General features: G+C 37.6%; 1 protein-coding gene across 2 annotated transcripts in view; it reads right to left on the bottom strand.

Moving 5' to 3' along the window:
• mospd2 (motile sperm domain containing 2) overlaps window positions 1-4964 on the bottom strand; it is a gene marked incomplete at its 3' end in the record, with an annotated part of 26075 nt that overhangs the window by 5269 nt on the left and 15842 nt on the right.

Genomic DNA, 4964 nt, shown 5'->3' with positions numbered 1-4964 from the left:
ATGGATGAAATAAGAAATATGAAACAAATAAAATAAAATGCATACAAAGCAGAACACAGCAAAATGTATTAAAAGTAATAATAAGTCTATGTAATATTAGAATTTTAGTTTTTCATTGTTTTTACTGTAAGAGGTTTTTATTTAATAGAACTTTTGGACAAAAAAATCGCAATAAATCGCCTTGCTTATATCCTCGTCTCGCAATATATCGGGATATATCGTATCGTGACCCCTCTGTCATGATATGTATCATATCGCCAAATTCTTGCCAATACACAGCCCTAGTATTTAGAAAGGGTGCAACGATACAGAAAATTCACGATTCGGTTCGATTCAATATTTTCATGTCACGGTTCAATATTTTTTAATACAAAAAAGAGAAATGTCCACGCCCTTTTTAACTTGTAATTTAATTAAATTAATTATGAACATGTGTTTAACCTAAAGGTAAAATTGCTGAAACAGCAAGTTTCTCAGTGGATCTGCGCTCGAAAATGCAGCCTATAGGAGGAGCAGTCGAACACAGATCCACTGATCCTTCAACACAGAGCATCTTCAAAGGAGAAGCTGAGAAAATAAAATTTAAAAATCTGTATTGTTCGATACAAGTGTGTATTGGACCTGAAGCAGTGTATTGAACGGTTCGATACGGGTACATGTATTGTTGCACCCCTAGTATTTAGAGATTAAATCTTTGAGGGAAAAAAAAGCTAAGATTTAGAAGCTAAGCTGCAGCAGGGGAGGAGAAGCAGCAGCAAACCAACCACTAACCATGGAGACAGCTGTGTTATTTGCGTAGCTTCGAAACCACAACATATAAATACATTTTCTGTAATGGTACACTTGTTTCATGTTATTTGTTGCCTGACCACTAGAGAAAAGGGAACTGGACAACACTTAGTTTTGTTATAAGTAGAGTATTTCAAGAAAATCTATGGTCAAAACTCTACTTTAAAAGACAATCAATAATTAGTTTTTGACCTCTAATGGGAACATTTGCATTGTTGGAGCAGCAGCATGGCTGACAAACAAATACTTAAATACCTTCTTATAAGTTTCTAATTTTGCCCCAAAAAGGACCAAGGGAGCCCGGATACACAGACAGGTGCTTTTCTGTGTTGTAGGAGAAAAAYCCAGCCTGATATAAATCGTTCTCTGTGGGGGGACAAAGCTGTAAATTCCAGAACCAGAAGTATAAACAGAGACTCCAAAACGCTGTCATGGGACGATTTGATTYGTTTGTGATGATGAGCACTGGATTTGTTCATCCAACCAGGTTTACAGCGGCCTGTTTTGTCAGTAAAGAGCATGTGATTGGGTGGATTTGGGGTCCCTGCTCAGTGAACACTGAGGACTTCAACTTTGCCAACAAGAATTTAGCACGGATTATACATCTGCTTTGTATGCAGCCTGCTAATGTTTCATGGACTAAAACTGCCATGAACAGAGCACTTTCCCCTCCTTATGTCCTTGTGTCTTTTTTATTTTCACATAAATTAGCTGCAAAATGAATTTGGYRCAAGTCTTCCAGCAATAGGAACCTTTGGAAAATGCACAATCAAAGACCCCTCCTCTCCTCTGAAGCCCCCAGCCTTGAATTAAAGCTAACACAGCTCTGGAGCATCAATGCATTTAGGGCTCGTTTTAATCTGTTTATCACTAAAAGTCACTGCTCAGAGCCGTCAAAAGTCCTCACTTCAAAGCCAATGGACTGAGAAAACGGAGCTCAGATGACATTATTCATGAAAATGAGAAGCGACGTTGTACAGCAGAGAGGTGAGGTAGTCTTACAGGCTGTTTTTAAAACCAATGATCATTAAAAGTCAAATTAAAACAAGKTTTTTGATACGATCAAGGAGAGATGAAAGCTCCTGAAAGAGCATCGGTTCAAAAAARGAAATAGACTGGAAATATCCTTAAACTCTAGTAATGTGTGACTGCATCAATCAAAACATAAACCCATGGATAACAGCTTGAAGCTCTGAAAAAATACATGAAAACCAGTTTCGTCTGTGAAAAAAACTGACCTTTTCATTGCACATCACTTAGAAATACAAAATATAACTAGAGAATTTGCATTTTCTGTGAAAAGGCAACGCGGATGCTTAATGCAGAAAGGTTTTTGCAGAAAAAAAATGTATTTGTTGTAAAATAGATAAAAAAGCTGAAAATAGCAGAAATGTGGCTGACAAAGTTGATATAAAAAAGAAAACTAAAGGGCATTTTTTTGCTGAAATAAGCACAAAAACATGAATTTAGTGGAAAAAACTTTTTGCCAGGAGAAAAAAAAAAAAAAAAGGAGGTGGAGGAAGCTTGAATTAGCACAAAGAGGTTGAAAAGGTAGAACAAGAAAAAATATGTGCAATAAACATTTCTAATGATTTTCAAGGATTTTCAGGATGTTGAAAACAGCTCCATTCACTTTCAGTGTGGACAAAAAAAATGTCAGAAAAAGCTGAATATCTCAAAAACTATTAAATGCTGAAAAAWCAAAAGTTATAGCTGTAAYGTCCTGAAGGAGGTGAACGTTTTGGTATATAAATTACGGAAATAGCGCAAAATTTGCAGAATGAATAAATGCCAAAAAATGTRCAAAAGAAAAATGGATCATCTCAGCAGTGTGAATGCTTGATAAGCATCYATTTCAGAGGATGAACTACCAGAATAAAAAACRAAGCAGCAATTCTTYTATTAACAAGCYGACCTTTGAGMTTKTACGTCCTAAAAGCAGAACTCAGAACCAAATCCATAAATCTGAACTYTCAACACATGTTGGTTGCAGAGCAGAGCAGAGCAGCCGGACAGATAAGAGACAGACAGGTGCACTCAACTGTTAGTGTTGTTAGTTCAAAACAAATGGATGGGTTTGTCTGGTTTGTGCAGCTCTTTCAGGCTGCAGAGCTGACGCCAAATCCATCCACGCTGCAGCCAAAACACACCGACAAGTYGTTTCTGTACATATTTTGCATTTGGAGCGTTTTAATTGGTAACTAGGTTGTTTAAAATCWGTGGATGGATGAATAGTTCGGAACAAAATCAAATGCATTAAAATCATTCATCTTTGGTAACAGTTTGACAAAAGATTAATACAACAGTGTGTTAGGATGAAAAGTWTGTCTCTAGCTCCATGTTTAGATATAAAATCAAATATGATAGAGTCAGTGGGGAAAYGACTTAAAAGTTACAGAGAAAAGATTTAACTTTTCCTTTTTTAATGACCTTCCAGTAAGCCTGGAGTGTCCAATCCTGGTCCTGGAGGGCCACTACCCCTGCATGTTTTAGAGGTYCCTCTGCTCCATTAYACCTGATTTGAATAGATTGTGTATTCGAACAGAGAAACTRGTAAAACATGCTCACAGATTAGGATTGGCGCCCCTGATGTAAGCTCTTTTTCATCAAACTTATAGGCCACTTTCAAATTAGACATATGTTTTAATCTCTACAGCTATAAAATTCAGCCACTAACAGACATCTGGCGCATTTGTGAAAACATCCTTCTATAGTCTGATCAAAAGCACATTTTGACACGATAACAGACAGRCTTATATCGTAAAACAAAACTCTGCTGTGCTGCTTGACCTGCTGGRAAATTAGCAGTAAATTAAAATTCCCAGGTGGGTCCAGAGCAGGGATAATGCATCGTGAGCTAACAGCTGTTTGTTAAAAGAAAGAGTGAATAAGAAATTAACAAGAGCTACTATATAAAAGGTAGATGTTTCTTTTTTTTTTGGTTTGAACAAACAAACCAGTGAGAAGCTAATTAAACGAGAAAACTTTCTAAATAGCTTTTAGCCATGTTGATAGTGTAGCATAACTGCAGTGCATTTAATAAGCCAATAGATTCAAAAACAAAACTTTGCTTTTACTGTAAAAATATTACCAGCTGTTATTAGCTTTGAAGTTTCCAACTGTAAACCAAATCATTTGAAAAACTGAACTTGGTGTTGGCATGACACAATGTTGCAGAGATAAAAATAAAAACGATCTAAAAGTCTCAAGTATAAACTTCACGGTGCTCATAGAGCATCATAATCCATCCCACATTTATTGAGACATTCATGAAGAGAAATGTTTTTCGTCCAGAGCGATCGTGTTCGCAATCCTAATCTGAAACTTCTTTGTGGCGAGAGAGTTCTGAAAACTGGAAAGAGCGAATCCTCGCTGATCCATCCCATGTTCTGCACTCTGAACATGAGCTGTGRCCATCAGGCAGGAGATTTAAAGCTCAACGATGTAAACCCAATTGATTTCAGAATTTCTGTGCGTCTGGGTGAGTCGAGGACCGAAATAAGCTCAGAGAGTTTCTGCAGCGAAATGACATCATGCGAGGGGCTGAAGCGTTGGAATTTAGTTCTTTTTTATCGATTTATTTTTCTAAAACACATTTATTAGAATGGCTCCGTTTTCGGAATGCGAGTTTTAATTAGGCATTTTTAAAACCRATTAATATTTAAGTGCCAACAAATTACAAATGACAAAGTCCAAAATAAAGTAGTTGTCGACAGTTAATGTGAACCCCTGCCAATCAATCAACCCAGCCGTCTTTTTGACCCACTYCTTCTTCCTGGGTTGCAGGGATCTGGTGCCCAACAATGTGAGARGTGTAAAGACAAACAATGCAAACTGGAAGCTTTCCCTCTCACCCACACCTACAGACAATCTAGAGTTACCAGTTAACCTAACATAMGTTTCTGGTCTGTTTGAGGAAACTGGAGTACAGATAAGAACATGCAAAGGCCACGGGCCGTAAGCTGATCCTGCAACCTTCTCGCTAACCGCTGCGCTGCTACCTGCTAGTTGTTTGGAAAAAGATCTAACCACAGTGTCCTGATGCATCTCAGTAATCCAGGTAGAAAGTAGGTCCTCTGGATGGGTTCTTCTTTATTGAAACGTGTCGTCTCTCCTCCAAGAGACTTCTTCAGTCTGATGAGTTTCAGGTGAACTCAGCCTTAAAACAAGGGGAC

The sequence above is a fragment of the Austrofundulus limnaeus genome, unplaced genomic scaffold (genome assembly GCF_001266775.1).
Source record: "Austrofundulus limnaeus strain Quisiro unplaced genomic scaffold, Austrofundulus_limnaeus-1.0 Scaffold199, whole genome shotgun sequence".
NCBI lineage: Eukaryota > Metazoa > Chordata > Actinopteri > Cyprinodontiformes > Rivulidae > Austrofundulus > Austrofundulus limnaeus.
The sequence above is the reverse complement of the archived record's forward strand: the minus strand, read 5'-3'. Positions and strand labels throughout refer to the sequence as shown.